This window comes from Haliotis cracherodii, unplaced genomic scaffold (genome assembly GCF_022045235.1).
Source record: "Haliotis cracherodii isolate W230 unplaced genomic scaffold, xgHalCrac1.p SCAF_26, whole genome shotgun sequence".
Taxonomy (NCBI): domain Eukaryota; kingdom Metazoa; phylum Mollusca; class Gastropoda; order Lepetellida; family Haliotidae; genus Haliotis; species Haliotis cracherodii.
In genome coordinates, this window is record NW_027266282.1 from 4,812,812 (window position 1) to 4,833,944 (window position 21,133).

The 21,133-nt window shown below is 40.8% G+C and overlaps 1 pseudogene; it reads right to left on the reverse strand.

Annotated features, from left to right (window-relative positions):
• Positions 1–1,230: 1,230 nt before the first annotated feature.
• LOC139473070 (uncharacterized) lies at positions 1,231–11,383 on the reverse strand (annotated as a pseudogene).
• Positions 11,384–21,133: the final 9,750 nt, after the last annotated feature.

A 21,133-nucleotide genomic window follows, 5' to 3' on the forward strand; every position in this document is an offset into this window, starting at 1 on the left:
ATGTCTCAAACGTTTACCACTTTGGTGAAATCCACGAGCACGGTATGGTGCTGACAAACCTAGTAACGTAATCGGTGAGAACCAGGATTCGAACCCACGACCATCGGTAGGGTGCTGACAAACCTAGAAATTTAAAAATGGGAGAAACAGGATTCGAACCCACGACCATCGGTAGGGTGCTGACAAACCGATAAACATAAAATGGAGAGAAACACAATTCGAACCCACGACCACAGTTATGGTGGTGAAAAACCTAGAAACATAAAATTGGGAGAAACAGAATTCGAACCCACGACCACAGGTAGGGTGCTGACAAATCTATAAACATAAAATGGAGAGAAACAGAATTCGAACCCACGACCACTGGTAGGGTGCTGACAAATCTATAAACATAAATGGAGAGAAAAACAATTTGAACCCACGACCACAGGTAGGGTGCTGACAAATCTATAAACATAAAATGGAGAGAAACAATTCGAACCCACGACCGCAGGTAGGCTGCTGAAAAAAACTATAAGAACATCGGGGAGAACCATTATTCGAACCCACGACCATAGGTTTCTGGCTTTCCCAAGTCGCGCAACTCTGCACAGATAATCACGGCGCCTCAGACAACTGGGTCACAATACACAATAGAAGGTGTTGAGTTGAATTCACATGGAGATAGAAAATTGAAGCTGGATTATGTTTGTGAAGAAATTTGAAGGAGGCGATCGGGAAAGGGCGGTTTCATGGAAACCTACACCGATGGATATGAAAACAAAATGAGATAAGAACATTGTTCCACAACACAAGGTAGTGTGATAATACTTCAAAATTACATAATATTGTTTGTTGAATGCGTGGTCCAGTGGACATTTAATAGGTGTGGGATAAATGGATTAGTGTATTTAATTCTTTCCATATTACACCTCAAATCAACCAAAGACCAAAACTCGACCTTCGTCCTCGAGCATATCTAGGAGTCTTGGTGTTGTAATGTGAATGATCGGTTTTTTGTTTTGGGTATGATATGGTTGACAATGACATTAGTCAAGTTTTGTACCACCAAATAGCCTTGACGGGTGTGTAAAGAGATTGAAGCGTCCCACAAATAACCATGCCACTTTGAAACCTCAACTGACACACCATTGAAACTTAACCAACTGTCTTGAAGCTTAATATGGAACACAAAATCAAGGAGATAATATTTTAAAAAATTGTATATCATTTCCATAAAACGCACTTGATAACGAAACCATTCATGATTATGTCTTTGAAGAAGGGGGGTTCTACTATATGTGTTACAACCCCATAATGGTCATGAAAACTATCACTGTAAAACACTATAAACAAACCTACGCTACATCGTGACTCTTCAGCACAGTTGGTGTGCTAACATCAGAAGACGATTACTGTAATGTGTGCAAAACGTTTGAGAATTATGAAAATATCCCTATCAAAAGTCGAGTAGGCTGCATTATGTCTATGCCACCAATGATATCGACAGAATGACATATACTGAGCAGATTCATCATTTAAGCATAATATCAAACTGACATTACTTCATAAGACAGAATTCAGGCATGTACAGATATGTATTTGAAATGTAAGTCGAGGTGTGCTTGTTGATCACCAAACATCCTCAACAACAGTATCCTGTCAAATTTGTGTTCACAGTGGTTTTGCAAGTGCTACATGTATTAAGTCAGCTGGGACAGGAGTATGTCCATCATGACTTGAGAGCGACAACTGTTGATGGCGCCCTCCAAACATTGAGGACTAATTCCACTTCCAATCAGTTCCATCATGACATCTATGTGACCTGCATACACCGCCCTGGACAGAGCCGTGCGTTCCTCATCATCAACACCATTAACGTCAGCCCAACAAATACTGCACAACATCTAAGCGTCCATGCTGAGCAGCGACAGTAAGAGGAGTTTTTCCCATAAAGAAGATTACATGGATGTCGGCTCCAGCATCCACTAACATCTTCACAATATCCAAATGCCCCCCCTCCTTGCTGCCTCATACAAAGGTGTAACTCCGAAGATGTTGGTGATATTTACATCAGCAGATGCACCCAAAAGTGCTCCAACCAGTTCACATGAACCTTCTTCCGCAGCTGCTAGTAGGGCTGTCTTTCCATTTTTCCCTTTCATATTTAAATCGGCTCCTGCCTGTATCAGTTTTTCCAATACAACAGTTCTTCTACTTGATACAGCTCCAGTGAAAACTTGTTGTCCTTCACTCTTTGTCACGGATACATCTGCCCCAGCTTGAATAAGACCCTGAACTGCTGCTATCAGTGGTGTTTCGCCCTGGTTGTTGATAGTATTGACATCAACACCAACTTCAGTTAACATTCTTACAACTTCAATCATGTTACGACTGCAGGCAAAATGTAAAGCTGTATCGCCATCAATATCCTCTAATTGTAGGTTGATCTGTTTATGTTTCAAAAGATGTCTGGCGACAGAGGTGTGCCCATTCAAGATGGACAGCATTAACGGGGTCATTCCATCTTTTGCCTTGTGGTTCACATCCCCATTATTCTGTATTAAAGCCTTGACAAGTCTTTCATGTCCAGATTCTGCTGCTTTGGTGAGTGGTGTTTGGTCATTTACACATCGGATGTTGGGATTTGCTCCAGCTTTTAGAAGTGATGTAGCGATCTCAAAGTATCCTGATTCAGCTGACATGAAGAGGGCATTCGCGCATTTCTCTTTATCCAGATGATCAATTTCTGCACCAGCTGAAATCAGTACATTTACCACTTCCCTCCTATCAAAATATGCTGCAATTGAAAGAGCTTGCTCCCCAAGAGCATTTGGAACATTAATGTCTGCTTCGTTTTCCAACAACATGTCAAGAACTTCAGTGTTACCTGTTCTACATGCCATATGCATTGGCGTGGTTCCCATGTCGTTTCTTGTATCTATTTTTGCTCCATGTTGTATCAGCAGTTTCACCATGTTTTGATGATTGGCGAGGATTGCTAAGTGTAATACAGTGGAGTCATACATTCCTTTCTGATCTACATTAGCCCCATGATTCAAAAGGTATTTAACCGTAGCAATATCATTCTTTGACGAAGCTAAGAAAAGGGCTGACAGTTTGTCTGTAAATGTTTGATGATTGACATCAGATCCAGCTGCAATGAGAATATTCATCATGTCCACATTGCCTGTTGAAACTGCAGCAAGGAAAGGCGTGAATCCACTGACTGATCGAACATGGACATTCACAGTAGAATAGTTCAGCAAGGATTGCATTAGTCTTACATTCTGTGAGAGTGCAGCAAGGTGAAAAATCGTGTAACCATCGGCAATGTTGTGATGAAGATGTATATTGTCAATGATCAAACTTTCAGAACTTTCAGAACTTTTTGTAAGTGGTGTTACCCATCTTTGGGAATTTGGCAGACACCTGAGGAGTTTCAAGAAACTATTGATCTTCCCCCAAGACACTGCTCTATCAAATATAGATCCAATGTCAGTCCTTATGTTAACGTCGGCCCCCTTGTTCAGAAGCATTGATAGACATTTCGAACTTCCATGATGAAATGTGGCATGAAGAGGTGTTAGTCCAAATCCATTCACTGCATTGGTATCAGCACCGGCAGCTAGGAGTATTTTTGTTAGATATGGATCCTCATTCAAACATGCAATATGAAGAGGAGTGCCTGAAAACCCCGGAATTCTGTATTCATGACAAGCGTAAAATTCGAGTTCCTGTGAATTCATACCATCTGTAAACATTGTGATGTCAACGTCTAGAGAACATTTCTTTGTAACTAAACTTTCAACACATTCCCTGTGTCCATGTAGCACAGCAAAGTGTAGGGGTGTGGCACTATCCACATTCTCAGCATTAATGTCACAACCAGCCTGTATAAGTGTACCCAACACCTCTGTGTTTCCAGCTGCAGCTGCCCAATGTAAGGCTGTTGCTTCTCTGTCATCTCTATCATTGATATCGATGCCTTTTTCTATCAGCAACCTGACCATTTTATCACTTCCTCTTCTTGCAACAAGACTAAGAGCTGATGCCCCATCGAAATTCCCCGAAACTGTACAATCAGGATATTTCTTCAAAATGTATTCTAGGCCCTCAATGTTGCTCCAAATGAGGCAACCATAGATTGTATCTACTTTCACTTCCTTTGATATGTCATGTTCATATTCATTGAAAACATATTCAAATATGCCTTTGGAATGAATGTGTGCTGCCCAGTGTAGCATAGAACTTCTGCTGCTGCCATCCCATGAAATGATGCAATCTTTACCATCCTTTGAAACTGCTGCTGAAATTACTCTGATGCTGAACTCGAGATTCTTCCAGAGGGGGTGAGTGAATAACACCGTGAATGACCTGTGTGTAAGCTCTGACGCGAATCTCTCCACAAGTTCTTCAGTCATGTAGTTTTTCAAAGTAAGCATAATACTGTCATCATCATCATCATCAGCAGCAGCAGCAGTCTTTGGATCAGATATCAGTACATATCTACAAATGTAGGCAATTTTTGCACTCTTCAAAATAAATTCTGGGTCATTCTTGCCAATCACAGCTGCTGTACATTCATACAGAGAAGGATGTTTGAATTTTACCAGGTGTCCCTCAGAACGCAGAAACGTCCCAGTCATTGCAGCAATAACCTCACGAGCATCCGCCCTCTCCAACTGAAGTTTGTCACTTTCAAGTTTTCTTAAATCTATGCAATCGCTGAAAATCAGGAACTTGAACAACTTCTCTACTTTATTATTTTCCTTCAAAAGGGATGTTACCGTGCTTTTCATCACCTGGAGTGGATGTGCAAAAAAGTATTCTGGGTTGTTTTGAGCATGTTTACTTGTCAAAAGAAATTCACAACAATGTGGAAACCCATGAAATGCTGTATCCTTGTCAAAGCTATCAATCATAGATTTCATACGAGATTTCTCAAAGTGCAGTTTGTCCGATCTTCTTAAATGGCTGTTCAGCATTGCCATCATGATATCATCAGGTAAGAACCCTTTTGCTGACAGGTTTACCCTTAATTTGTGATTAAATAAAGATTGCGATCTGTCTAGAAAAGGGATTGCCTCTTCAAGCACACTAATACGTGTGGTGAATATTACCTTCACCTTTTCTGTTCGTATTAGTTGTTGCACGTTCTTCAAAAAGGGTCTCAAATCAGTAAGAAGTGACTGTTCAAAAGTAACTGAACCAAAAAGATCATCAATGAAGATAACAACATTTTCTTTTCCATATATACTTGTTTTGAAGTCACTAGCTGACTTCATTACACAAGGACAATAGTCTTTCATCATGGCTTTCAAAACCATATAGGCCATGACTGTCTTTCCTGATCCAGGGCAGCCAGTGAGGATGGCAGTTGAATGCTTCTTCAGGAGCTCCAATGTATGATCAAGGACAGGAGTTGGCACAGCATTTTGTGTGTGGAAGTCTATCTCTTGGCCGAAGTCATCTAAAACAAATATTGTTTTACTGTAATGAAACAGATGACGGTTTAAGGGCTTCCTAAACATTAAAGTGAGCTTCGGAATCACAAAAATAATGATTACCTTTGACGAGTTAGACAACCTCAGATGTAAGGTCATCGGGTCCTTGTTTTTGCATATTGACCTCTTTGAGAGTTATTTTGTGTATAGTATACAAACCATGTCCTAATCAATGGTTAGTAATACTAACATTATGCATTCATTACCTTGTCTTTCATGTGTGTTGATATTTATATCTCCCCTAGCATGGGCTTCTCCTACTATTGTGACATGAGTAGAGTTGGTTACAACGTTGTGGGTTGACATATGTCCTGTAATTAAAAATATTTACACTGAAATGAGTTTACATGATAAAAGCAAGTACCACATATGACCTAAATATTTGATATACAACCAACTATTGTCCTCGCCACTTGAAATAGAATCATGAAATATGATGATCATTAATCAACGAAGAAAGCTTTTATTATATAGGCTTTAGCTTATGTCAGTTATTTTGCACCCGCTATTTGACGATTTTCTTCCATTAAACACAAAATCACACGGCAAAAGTTGTTTACTATGAATAACAATCACTGACTTAACTAAAAATACCTAGTTTGTAACAGTGCATATCCAAATAAAAATATGTTCTGCATTGTTATGTAATTTTGTGACCGTTGGCATGGCATTTGTGAGGGTTAAGCATGCTTTCTGCATGCAAGTCATGAATATGCTTTGGCTTATCAAGGTCACTGACAGGGTCATCCACTGAGATCTTCTTCAATGTTTGGTCCCAAGTTGAGAATGAAATTCAAACTATGAGCATGAACGGGGTTGTTTTTTTAAAAAGACCGAGGAACTATGTGATTTTTGTGGCAGACAAGTTCTGTTATTTTTTGGATAGTCTGGAAGTAGGATTGTGCAAGGGTTGTGAAATTAAAGCTACACTTTTTTACTTGATCTCAACAGTGTGTTCACCATGTGTTAGACCCTAGTTCATTTCCGTTGCTCATGGTCTCAAGAAGCGTATGAGTGATCAATTAGTTTAATATTGATAAAATAATCGTCATGACCTAAATCTATTGTAATGTTTGGGACAATCGGTGAAAAGTAATCAATGTACTGCTTCCATTCGGGCATGACATACGAACATCGTTCTAGTTCTGGTTCATTTTGGACCAAATAATGTTTGTGTTTAATGAATGCCATAGCAGAAACAACTTATTATCTGTTTTACTAAATGGAACACTTGCCAGTGACTTTATCAGGGACTGCTGGTATCTTTCCAACATCAGACTCGTCAATTCTGTCTTCAGATTGATTCCTCTGTTCAGGAAATAATGCTGGTGTACAAACTGTTACAGCAGACGATTTATGATTGCCATCTTCTCCATGACCTGTTCGACAGTTTTTGGAATCGGTGAAATCACGATCTTGATGGTGAGTTTTCCCAGAACTTCCAGGAGACTCATTCTGAAAAAAACATTTCAATTCAAAGAAACTTAAATATCTAAGATAAGTGAAACAGATGCGTCACTTTTGTTTTGCCATCTTCACGCTGAACAGTTTGTTTTTTGTCATTTTAAAATCTCTTTCAATCATACAGTTGATACAGAAAAGAATTGTGTCACCTCGACAACTTTCTTGCACGTGCTTTGACCAGATGCATGGCGTCTCCTAACGGGCGTGGAAGGCCACTCGGGGGCACCTTCTGGTACAGGTTGAGCTTCTCCAAATCCTGTATTTTGAGTTTGTGGTATTGGTCGATCTGTTTCCGGAGTTGGACCTGCAACCAGGAACATCAAATATTCAAGGATGCCATACATGTAATATCTAGCTTGGTGGACTTGGCATTCAGTTCCTTACAAACCCAAAGTAAAGTTATTCATCTCTTCTGTAAAAAACACAATGTACCAATAACATGGAAGTGTTTAATGTGGATTTAACCTGACGGTGCTGATTCATTTCGCATTAAAACTATATATTACCTGTTTTTATCCAGTGCAGCAGCAATGCAATGAACAGAAGCACAGCAACAAGGATAATGTCCATCATGTTGTTTCTTCAAAGATTCCACTGATCTCCTTAAACGGTACAGGTAAATAATATGATAAATGGAAGTTCAACCGTACAGTTCTACAACCGTTGGTACATGTATGCTTTGTTTTAACCAAGATCCTGTACTGAATTCATAAACTGTATATTGTTTAAGTTCAGCACACCTTTTATAGATATAAAGTCGATCACATTCTGCACAAATTGTCGGGAGACCTACCTCTAAAAATCGTTCATAACCATCATTTCCCGACTTTCAGAATCTGAAATTATAAAACTATGCTGATAATCTATTTAGTCTCCTTTCGTTAAACGTTTCTGAGCGTGTCTTGTGTTAACAGGGGACAGTTCGTAATGAAAAATATTCTACTCAGAAATAACAATATTCCCTGAAAGATAGGGAGGAAGAACAGGGGCCGCATCGAAATAAACAAGTACATTTGTGTGAATAAGTGTAGTTAGCCTGAGACATTGTTAAAGTGCGGCAGGGTATCTCGCACTTTAAAATTGGCATTAGCCCGCACGTCTATATATAAGTGCAATAATCTTAAACAGATGTTAAACCCTATTTTAGCTTATCTTGTTTCATTGGACTTTAAACATTAAGTCGGAAGGTATTGGGTTTATTTTATAAAGGTGGAATTGCTTGTTTGCTAAATATGTAGTCCTTTTAATGTTCCAGGTGGGGAGAAACTTGAATGTGAATGATTTGCTGGGTGGGATGTGCGTTATTAAATATAATAAAAGTTTTGCAGGGAATTAAAAGGTAAACTAGTAAATATGCAATATGAAGGTTCGGACATGTTAGCGGTGTTACATATATGAAGTACACATAATAAAGTTCAAACAAGTACAACTCGTGATATGAACTTCCTACAACATGTCTACCAGCCCCCTCCTCGGAAATCGTTCAATCAGAGGTCACATTCTCCGAAACGCGTCAACGCGCCAGCTGTAGTGTCATTTACTGGCCCTGACGACCAAATGCTTGAATACCAGGGTCGAGACACGGCAATTGCTCTCAATATCTGAACATATGACACAACTATTCAACTAAACTGCGGCCAAAATTTACATTTACACTTTAAAAAGTGAAACTGCAAAAGTTTAAAACACATGTTAAAACTAAAACAATGCAAAACAAATCGTCCAAACACAACAATGATCTTTTCAATGCTGAAAATACGTTCCGCTTGGGCAGCCGAAACTACACGTGCAATAAGGGTATATAAATGATACGGACGGCACTCATATTGATAAAAAACAAAACACAAGAGAATCGCCACGACTGACACCCGAACAACGCGAGCATGCCTTTTGTATGATACAGATGGAAGCCACCAATGCCGACGTTGCTAAAAGACAGGCCAAAAACAGGCAGACCCTGGGTAACTACACCCAATGAAGACCGGTAATCGCGTACTTTGCATCTCCAAAATTGATCCCTCATAGTGGCGTCATCAGTGACGAATGCTTTAGGGCATATGGTTAGTCGACAGACAGTGGCCAGGCGACTCCGTGCTCAAGGAATTAGGGCTTACAGACCTGACAGAGAACAATTATTGACAGCGTAACATCGTTGTCAGAGATAGAGATGGGCCCGGACTGTACGTCGTTGGCAGCGAAGTGACTGCCAGAGGGTCGTCTTCACTCTTGAAAGCCGGTTCTGTCTGTTAAGACGACAGCGTGTTTACCGAAGAAAGCGAGAACAAACGGCGACTTGATCCTTTCAGGAGGTCGTGCCATATGATGGAAGGGGTGTTATGGTGTGGGGAGGACCACTGGTCATCGTTAACGGAAATTTCACAGCTCATGGATGACATTCTTTGTCCGATTGCCCTACCATTTCTACAACAGCTGCCATGGGGTGTCCTGTATCAGCATGACCCCAGCCAAAATAGTACAGAACTTCCTTGCAGCCAACAACGTCAACGTGTTGCCTTGGCCTACAAGCTCCCCAGATATGTCCCCCATAGAACATCTCTGGGATGTCATGGATCGTCATGTTCGACAGCGACCACATCCCCCAGCCAACCGACAAGAACTTAACCAGACCCCAGAACGGCGACGTATCTCACGTGATGTCATCAGACGACTGACTGTTTCTGTGCGCCGGCGAGTTTTGGGGTGTCTCGTAGCAGGGGGTGGTCATACAAGCTATTGATGTGAAATGTCATTGAAATTGAGCGATTTTAGATGTGTGTGCATTACGTTGAATTCTTGTTTTTGCTATCCCATCTGTCATTCCAATATCCGATACTGTAGTTGAGATTTTGATCTTGCTACATTTTACTATATTTTTGGTGCTTTTTCAACTAGAGTGATTTCAACTATGATAAAGTCAGATTATATGAAATACACGTAAACAGTTATGAAAAATCAGGTTGTAATCATCGTATATGTGTCTCCCTGAATGACATAACTCAAAGGGTGTGGAGTCATCCTGTAGATATCACCAGTACCGGTTCTGGGGGTAAGTATTGGGTAGAGCTTTGGATAGCGAATTGTGGATCACTCCCAATACCACCAACCACACTGTTGTAATTATTTAAATTATCAAGAAAAAATTCACAACGACAAAATATATTTATTACATTTTAAAGAACATAGTTATTTAACAGTATAACATACAGTTAATGATGTGTTCGCAAGGATTATTTTACGTTCCCTTCCATTTACCAATCTAATGGACGTTTTGATCTCGGAATCAATCCGGCCACTTGGTCGTGGATATATGACACCCAAGACAAGAATACATAATTCGTGGATCGGAACTCACATTTCTCGGTCTGGAACCGGCAATGCTTTCTTTCAAGCTTCTCGATTTACCACAACCGATCTGTCAATACAGGACCGCCTCCGTGGTCAAGTGGTAGAGCGTCCGCCCGGAGAACGGAAGGTCCGGGGTTCGATCCCTGGCCGCGTCATACAAAAAGACGTTAAAAGATAGTACTTGTTGTTACCCTGTATGGCGCTCGGCATTAAGGGGCAAAAACAAGGACCGTGCACGTTGCTATATAAGTGCAATAATCTTGGACGCGGCGTTAAACCCCATTTCATCTCACCTGTCAATATAGTGTTGTCATACCGGCATTAGTAGCTCGGCTCGCGGAAAGGGTCGGGGGAACATTGAAAATTGCATTCCACCAGTGACAGAGGTTATTTAACGTCGTGCCAGGGCTATGTGGGAATATACAACGCATTGGGTTATACTAGATTCAAATTTTGTAGCCATACTAGGAAGATTTAAGCCATTAGGCCACAAGAAGTAGTCTCGTGGAACAGACTCACGAATAAAGGTTCGTCACACGAACTATCACCTTGCCAAACCGAAACAGATGATTTGGAACGTATTCACATTTTGTTTTTGCACATTAAACAGTCAGTAAGATCAGTGGTGATATACGTTAATTTATATAGCAATATCGTATACGTTTACGGTTGTCTGCAGTGTTGCATACAACATGTACAATGTGATTAATCTCACTGTCTACTGATAAATATACAAAAGGCTAGGCCCGTGAAGATCCAGGGTAGAATAGGACTTCATTAACCCATGTTTGCTGTGAAAGGCGACTATGCTTGTAACGGGATCAGGTTGTCAAGCTCGCTTACTTGGTTGATGCAAGTCATCAATCCCAATTGCGTGGATCGATGCTCATGATATTAATCACTGGATTGTCTGGTCCAGACTCGATTATTTACAGACCGCCGTCATATAGCTGGAATATTGCTGAGAGCGGCGTTAAACAACAAACCAACCAACCAAATCAAAATCCTTTCCAATCCTTACCTTGTTCACCCATTGTGTTACATGGACAAGGCGTCCGACTTCATTTCAGTAGGTCCCTGGTTCTTAACCCTGCATAGGACGCGGTAATCGAATACCCGCTACATTATCATAACAAGAATGGCATTGACGTAAAAACATGACATTATTTACCCACTAGCTCAGAATGCGTCTTCTCCTGCCACGTTACACGAGCATATATTGTCAGCCATGTTCCATTGTGAAGGAAGCACGTACTGCAGACCATATTCTATGTCGGTGCAGGGTCATTTATCTTACCTGCATGTCATACTGATAAGATCTGATTGGTTCACGTGATCTTGTTAAAATACTATGTATCCCGCCTGGGAGGGAAATCAATATCTAAGCAGACAACAAACCCTGTATACCCCGACAAGAGGGGGGCAATAAATCTCTTTCCCTGATATGCAGCAAATAGCTGCACGTTTTAAACGAATCAGTGAAAGTCACTTGACACAGCACAAGTTAGTTTGTTTAAATTCTGTCACAATGGCAGAGTAAAACATGTCGGAAAGATACAACCGTTGTATCAGTACCACGAGGGTCGGCGAGTGGTATAAAGTCTAACGAGGGACGCATAATACCACTTACACCCCTCGTGATACTGATACAACTTATTATGTTAACCATAACACTCAAAACGTGATCCACAATCACGTCTTCACAAGAGATAACCTATTTTTACCCGTGACGCTTCTACCGATCGGGTGAAGTACACTCAATGTACTATTTAAACACAGGCTGAACAGTGTCTTATCACACCGGGATTCATATTTCCAGCCACTCATATCGTCTTCGATTATGCAAGAATGCATTGGGCTCCCTGTGAAACTGCAAACAAATGTTGAACCAAGTACAAGGCCCTCGTTTTTGTACAACGGTGCACATTAATTATGTTTGATCGCATTCTCATGTCGTGGGATTTCATGTCAAGTGTTGGGACAGTCAAGAGGAGCGTGTGTTTCCTCGTCACATTCAAGATCTTGGTTCACTTCCAATAGTTAGGGGGCACGGTTGGCCCAGTCGTCTAAGGCGCCGCGATTCGCTGTGCAGAGTTGCGTCCCTTGGCACGCCAGAATCCTATGATTGGGGGTTCGAATCCCTGTTTGACCCGATTATGTTTCTAGGTTTGTAAGCACCATACCCGTGCTCGTGGGTTTCACCGAAGTGGTAAACGTCTGAGACCTGCATCACTCTGGACTCCCCTCCCACATTAAGCTGACACGCCGCGATATAACTGGAATACTGTTAAAAGCGCCGTTAAAGCAAACTCACTCACTCACTATTTAGTGTTTTGATGTTTGATGGGATTTATTGTCGAATTAAGCATTTTCTCGAGGATTTCATCCGTAATCATAGGCATTTGATGAGTTAATATAGATTGTGATTTGCGAGAAACACCAAAACAAACCTGTAGGCAGCAGGAGAAAGACATTCTACGTTGTGTTATACTACAATCATCAATAGTCCTGTTTTACACTCCACCCTGTGAATAATCAAACGTGGACCGGACAAACCAGTGATTGAAAAAACGAGCCTCGGTCAATGCCGACAGGTCTCGACAAGCAATCAGGCAGGTAACTATCTGATCCTTATCGAAGTCAGCTCTTGTGACAAGAATGGGGTTAATGGTCCTATTCCTCTAATCAAGAGCCTTAAGCATAAGAAATATATGTTAAATCAGAGTCCATTGAACGATACCAAATATATTATGGGCATGTGTTTTTGAATCATTATCAAATTGTTATAATACCAGGTGAAAGGTGGCACCCGTCACAAAAGGTAGGTCATTTGTTCACTTGGAAAAACATTGGAACATATGGTACAAGTCAAAATAGGGAATTGCCTATCATTTGTGTCACTGATGCGACAAGTTTGGGAATATCCTCCATATATCTACCATAGATCATCCGAAAGTTTTCCGAATACTTAATAAAAATCTTTTTAGCAAGTGTCGTATGACGGTCGTTGAAATCTTCTCTGTAAAAGCATGATCGACTGTATCTCTGAAGTTGTGAAATATACCCACCAAAGGCAGAAGCTGTAAGGATATTACCAGACATAAAGGAAGAGAAAATTCACTATTTGAAAGTCTAAGTCGTCCTTCTTGTCATGATGTGGAGATAAAATGCTGCAACTGTTCCATTTCCTTACGGGCCAAATCGTGACTCTATTGGTGCACTCTTACACGAGATGCCACTGTCATATAAAGAAACGTCCGATATCATAGATCATGCTGCTGAACAAGAGAGGTTTCCTGGTGAATTACCCTCATCTCCTAAGTGTTCAGATAACGGTTTATGTCATGACTGCTGTGTGCTACATCCACAAGTGGAGATATTCTGTCACTGCATGAACATGTTCGTATTTTTAATTCCGTACATGAGTCACTTTCATGTGATACGACATAATCACTATCCATTTCAGTCTTTTTAAGCACTTTAAAGAAAACATATGCGCCTTGATCTTGTGAGCATTTCCAGTTTAGGTCGAGAAAAGTGCTTTCTGTGAAACGGTGTCTGTAAGTAACCAAGGTAATAATTAACTGCTACATTGAAATACACTACTGCCAAGAAGTTAAATCCTCTTACACGCATGGGTGACGCGGCGTAACGCAGCCCTAGTGTCACTGGCGTGGAAGGCGTCCGCCTTGCGTGTGAGACAGACTGACAGACAGATATTTTATTAAAATCTCATCTCAACATTTTATACATAAAATTATACACAAACATTCTTGAAAATATGTTGAGCCATTCCATGCGGAATTACGAGAGACTATTACGCATACAACAAAACAAACAATGAATTAAGGGTATTAGATAAAACCATAAACAATTACAATTAAGTGTATACAACTAGGAATATACAAATTGGCAGCACGTTTTTCTTCTGATATCATGGCAGCTTTGGGCAGTTAAAAGGACAGGTTTGTGTATGACAGTATAAAACTAACCTTATCTCTATCCTTAAAGGACATAAAACTTACAAAGTATGTACACTTGTTAAAAAGGTTAAAACGTTTAACATTCTATAATGGACATTGCAGTAAAATGTGACATTCATCTTTAATGACATATTTACAATAGAAACAAATTCTTTCAGATAAAGGACATCCATCATATCTTCCAGTTTCAACTCTTAGGGGATCTACACCCCATCTAAAATGCTAAAAGAAACGCATGACGCGATTATGCACAGCGTAAATACAAGAAATATTATACGTGTCCAAAATTGCAACACCATATTCAACAGTAGCCCATACCACAGAATGATACAACTTAGAGTAGGTTAGATATTGCATTACACCCAGTACTTTATATTGAGTTATAAGTAGGTCCAGCGCTCTGTTTGCCAAACATGTTACTGCTTTTGCCATACAGCCATAATATGAGTGTTCCGTTAAAAGTTAGTCTAAATAATCATAACAATCTGCGATTGCCAATGCAAAATCTCAACATGTAAATAGAACAATGGTTCTCGCCACCGAACCGGCCCTGGATTGTACAACTTAAGATTTGACATTGTTTATAATCATTTTGTTTGATACACACCAGTTATGCAGACAATCGAGCATGCTATTAAGTTCACACTCGCTTTCAGCGATTAAAACAATATCATCGGCATATGCTAAAATATAAACCTTATACCATCTATATTTACGCCTATATTTAAGTTGGTAATTGTTATAATAACATCATTAATACACAAATTAAAAGGCAAGGGCGATAACAAACATCCCTGTTTCAGACCACACTTCACATCAAATCATGGAGTATATAAACCATTTACCCGGTACAGAACATTTTTCCAATGATACCCATGTCCTTTAATTTACTCCATTACAATTTCTGTCGATACTGTCACAAGCATTTTTTATATTTATGAAGGCTGAAAATGTAGACTTGAGTTGAGACTTGCGACTTTCTACAATCGAAGTCAAACTAGATGTATGTTCAGTTGTTGAACGTCCTTTCCTGAAACCGTTTTGGTAGTCATGGATACGTTCATTTTCTTCAGCACATTTAGTTAGTCTATTGCTCAGGGTGCCACAGAAGAGCTTGTATGAAGCATTGACCAGAATGATTCCCCGGGAAGACAAGGAGTCGCTGGTGAACCCTGAACCAGATTGAGGGATACGAGTTATAATTCCCTCAGCCCAGCTGCAGGGTATGTAACAAGTCACAAAACACGTAGACAACAGTCTGTGAAGTAAGTTAATACAAATGTCATTTTTTAAAACATCTACTTTATACCAACGCAGTGATTTTCCCAAATTTGCTTGACTCACAGCCTGTCTGCGTCTGAGTCAGCACTAGCACAAGTTAGAAGATCACGTGGGGGCGCCAGATTGGGCTTCACACATTGTACCTATATGGAGAATCCAATCGACCTGACGAGCGAACGCTTTTACCACCTGGCTAGTCACAGTCCCTTTTCTTTTTTTGTTAATGACTGATAACAAGTATGGCTGAAAACACGTGCGGTATTATGGCCACGTGACCAGTTGCACGTGAAAAACCACTTTTGCCACTATAGTGCTGTGCACATGATATTGATCGATTCACCTGCACAAAAACGGGTGTTATCTGAAGACAATACTTGGCCATTACTGTTTGAATACACAATAAGGGCCCACAAGCCACAAGGATAACTGGTCAAAATAATAGGATTGTTTTTAATTTGGTTCAGTATATAATCATGGGTGTTTTGAATTGGCACAACCCTCAACCACCCCCCCCCCCCCCCACCCCACCCCCCCCCACCCCCCCCGCCCCCGCCCCCCGCCCCCTTTGGGAAGTGTGATCACCAGCAATAAAGGGATGGTACTTCAGGAATTCATTTCTAACAATAATTTATGTATTTGTAATGATGATTTAAACACCCCTTTACATCCTGCCATAGGAACCTACTCAGCACTTGATTTATCCATCACAGATTCAAACCTGTTTACGTAATTAAAATGGTCGGTCCATGATGACCGTTGTGGAAGCGAAAAAAATCATGGACTCCAATGTCCAAGGTATGGGAGTGGTGAGTGAGTCTGTTGGGTTCAACGCTGCTTTTAACAGTATTCCAGTTATATCGCTGCCTGTCAGCTTATTTGTGGGAGAAAAGCCCATAGTGATGCAAGTCTCAGACGTTTACCACTTCGGTGAAACCAAAGAGCACGGGTATGGTGCTGACAAACCTAGAAACATAATTGGGGCCAACCGGGATTGGCTACCCACACTCACTTGACGTCATTTATCTTCACAGTTCATGAGTATTTTTGTAGTTTATCGCACCTCGACTGCAAAAGTTTTTGCACCTTGGACAAGTGATTAAAAGAGTGTGAATCACAGCTTCTGCACATTCATGTATGAAGCATTGGCCAGAATGATTCCCCGGGAAGACAAGGAGTCGCTGGTGTCCCCTTAAAACATCTACTGGTACTTTATCCCAACCCGGTGATTTTCCCAATTTTGCTTGACTCACAGCATGACTGTCCCCTTCGTGTCTGCGTCTGAGTCAGCACTAGCACAAGTTAGAACATCACTATCAGCTGTTCGCCAGGTGTTTACAACATCTCCGTGAGGTCACGACTCACACTGCCGTCAGCAATTTTAACTTCCACAGGGATAGCTTTCATTCTGTCGTCACCAACCTACTCGTCCTATTTTCATAAAAAAAGATAAGGATTGTTTGTATCTTACTTATCTTCCAGCTTTGCCCCCTGCGCCTGTCTATCAAACAATTTTGGTTTTGATACATACACATGTTTCAACCCGTTTCTACGTGGGCCCTACTCGTACACCACACATCTTCAGCTTCACACACGTCATTCCAAAACCTAGAAATTTTATCACTCCACCGCTCTTTCTTCACTCTATGTCTTTTCGTCTCTGATCGTGAACGTGACGTTTTGGTGAACGTTCTTGTAGGTAGTTTGTGCTCCATCTCCGCTCGAACTGTATCTGTGAATACGTCATAGGCTGTCTATATCATGTTGTTCTTTGGTTGAGTCAGATAAATTGTTTATTGAGACACGTGTACAACGTGATGAAGAAATGTTTGGTGTGCAACCCGTGGCCCAGGCGTATCAGAGGGGACAAATTGACCACAGGTAGACCCGTGTAAAGCTGGAGACTGGAGGTTGCAAAACGGAGAGCAGTTGCTAATTACTTGACGACATAACACGTTATGATGTGCACATGCTCATGCCTCCCTTTTAGATTATGTCGGACAAAATGCTGAGTGTTGTGATCAATCAGATCCTCCATATTTCATCCTACCTTTGGCCCTGAACAATCGTTTCAGATTTTTGTTTGCTGATTAACGCCGCACTCGGCAATATTCCAGCGAAATGCCGGCGGTCTGTGAATAATAGAGTCTGGACCACACAATCTAGTGATTGATATCATGAGCATAGATCTACGCAATTGGCATACATAACATGGATCAACCAAGTCAGCGAGCCTGACCATGGATCCCGTAAGTCTCCTCCTACGGCAAGCATATTCGCCTTTTAGAGCAAGCAAGGGTTGCTGAAGACCTATTCTACCCCGGATCTTCACGAGTTGTTTACACACAAGTTGCACAAAAAAAACAGTTACAGCCCAGATCGATTTAAAGTTACTCTTCTTTTTGTCAGATTTTACCAAAGAGACGTCTCGAATTGGAATCAAGACCGGATATTAATGAAACCCATATGGTCGATGGCCATGATACTTCAATCTACATAATATCTCATACAGAAACTGCAAAAAATTACTATATCCATGCACATGTCATGAGGATCACATCTTTCCTGTTATAAATGTATGGAAAATAATTTGTTAATTCCGTTAATATTGCCAAACATAAACTTGCATTTTGTTGAAAAGAACAGCTATTGACATGTGCAATATGAATATATTGACATCACTGAGTGCATGACCTGGTATGATTTAATGCCTTTTTAAGAAATATTTCAGCAATATCACGGTGGGGGCGCCAGAATTGGTCTTCACACATTGTACCTATGTGGAGAATCCAATCGACCTGACGAGCGAACGCTTTTACCACCTGGCTACCCACAGTCCCTTGACGTCATTTATCTTCACAGTTCATGAGTATTTTTTAAGTTTATCGTACCTCGACTGCAAAAGTTTTTGCACCTTGGACAAGTGTTGATTAAAAGAACATGAATCACAGCATCACTCATTGACAGTTCACTACATTCTATATTTGAGGATAAGACAGGCAAAGTCACCAGGCCTATTTCAATTGTTCAATAGGGGCAGCATGTAACATGTATCTTTGAATAATACCTATATATGATGTATATACCCTGAATACAGTTTCGTTTTCCCACTTTCTACATCATCACGGGTCTTATACAGAAATATTAAAACGTTTATTACATCGATTCATTCAAATGATAAAAGCTAAATCGCTCGATGACGACTTATGGGTAAAAGTTCCTGTGGTGTAAGTGAAATGTGACATTTGCTTCATTTATCAGTCTGGGATCAATCCTTGTTTTTATTTAAATATATTTTGAAGAAGGTACTGTTCTTTGTCACCACAGTTGCATACGCTTACAAAATCCCCCGAAAAAAGTCTTGATAACCGATAAATCTGATTTAAGGCAGTACAACAATCATCATTCCTTTTCTCCACCAGGGAAAAAAAAGCTTCTGGATGATCTTCTATTTTTTTTAAGCAGGGCATCATTTACAGCCCCGTTTCTCCGACTACAAATCTTCAAGCTGTTGTCTAAAATTGCACTTTGTTTTTACTCTGTGATCATTGTATATTCCTCCGTCCACTACATTTCGATAATCTGATCTTCAAGGTCTATGTGATCAGCTCCCAAAGTCATGTATAATCATGGGTGATTTGAATTGGCACAACCCTCCATGGGGAAGTGTGATCTACAGCAATAAAGGGATGGTACTTGAGGAATTCATTTCTAACAATAATTTATGTATTTGTAAAGATGATTTAAACACCCCTTTACATCCTGGAACCTGGAACCTACTCAGCACTTGATTTATCCATCACAGATTCAAACCTATTTACAGAATTCAAATGGTGGGTCCATGATGACCTTTCTGGATGCGAAACAAATCATGCACTCAAATGTCCAAGGTCCAAGGGGAGTGGTGAGTGAGTCTGTTGGGTTTAACCCTGCTTTTAACAGTATTCCAGTTATATCGCTGCCTGTCAGCTTAATGTGGGAGGAAAGCCCATAGCGATGCAAGTCTCAGACGTTTACCACTTCGGTGAAACCAAAGAGCACGGGTCTGGTGCAGAAAAACCTAGAAACATAATTGGGGCGAACCGGGATTGGCTACCCACACTCACTTGACGTCATTTATCTCCACAGTTCATGAGTATTTTTGTAGTTTATCGCACCTCGACTGCAAAAGTTTTTGCACCTTGGACAAGTGTTGATTAAAAGAGTATGAATCACAGCTTCTGCACATTCATGTATGAAGCATTGGCCAGAATGATTCCCCGGGAAGACAAGGAGTCGCTGGTGTCCCCTTAAAACATCTACTGGTAATTTATCCCAACCCGGTGATTTTCCCAATTTTGCTTGACTCACAGCATGACTGTCCCCTTCGTGTCTGCGTCTGAGTCAGCACTAGCACAAGTTAGAACATCACTATCAGCTGTTCGCCAGGTGTTTACAACATTTCTGTTACGTCACGACTCACACTGCCGTCAGCAATTTTAACTTCCACAGGGATAGCTTTCATTCTGTCGTAACATACCTGCTCGTCCTATTTTCATGAAAAAAATGAGGATTGTTTGTATCTTACTTATCTTCCAGCTTTGCCCCCTGCGCCTGTCTATCAAACAATTTTGGTTTTGATACATACACATGTTTCAACCCGTTTCTACGTGGGCCCTACTCGTACAACACACGTCTTCAGCTTCACACACGTCATTCCAAAACCTAGAAATTTTATCACTCCACCGCTCTTTCTTCACTCTATGTCTTTTCGTCTCTGATCGTGTACGTGACGTTTTGGTGAACGTTCTTGTAGGTAGTTTGTGCTCCATCTCCGCTCGAACTGTATCTGTGAATATGTCATAGGCTGTCTATATCATGTTGTTCTTTGGTTGAGTCAGATAAATTGTTTATTGAGACACGTGTACAACGTGATGAAGAAATGTTTGGTGTGCAACCCGTGGCCCAGGCATTTGGGAGGGGACAAATTGACCACAGGTAGAAACGTGTGAAGCTGGAGACTGGAGGTTGCAAAACGGAGAGCAGTTGCTTATTTCTTGACGACAAAACACATTATGATATGCACATGCTCATGACTCCCTTTTAGATTGTGTCGGACAAAATGCTGAGTGTTGTGATCAATCAGATCCTCCTTATTTCATCCTACCTTTGGCCCTAAACATTCGTTTCAGATTTTTGTTTGCTGTTTAACGCCGCACTCGGCAATATTCCAGCGAAATTCCGGCGGTCTGTGAATAATCGAGTCTGAACCAGACAAGCCAGTGATTGATATCATGAGCATAGATCTACGCAATTGGGATACATAACATGCATCAACCAAGTCAGCGAGCCTGACCACCGATCCCGTAAGTCTCCTCCTACGGCAAGCATATTCGCCTTTTAGAGCAAGCAAGGGTTGCTGAAGACTTATTCTACCCCGGATCTTCACGGGTTGTTTACACACAAGTTGCACAAAAACACAGTTACCGCCCAGATCGATTTAAAGTTACTCTTCTTTTTGTCAGATTTTACCAAAGAGACGTCTCGAATTGGAATCAAGACCGGATATTAATGAAACTGATATGGTCGATGGCCATG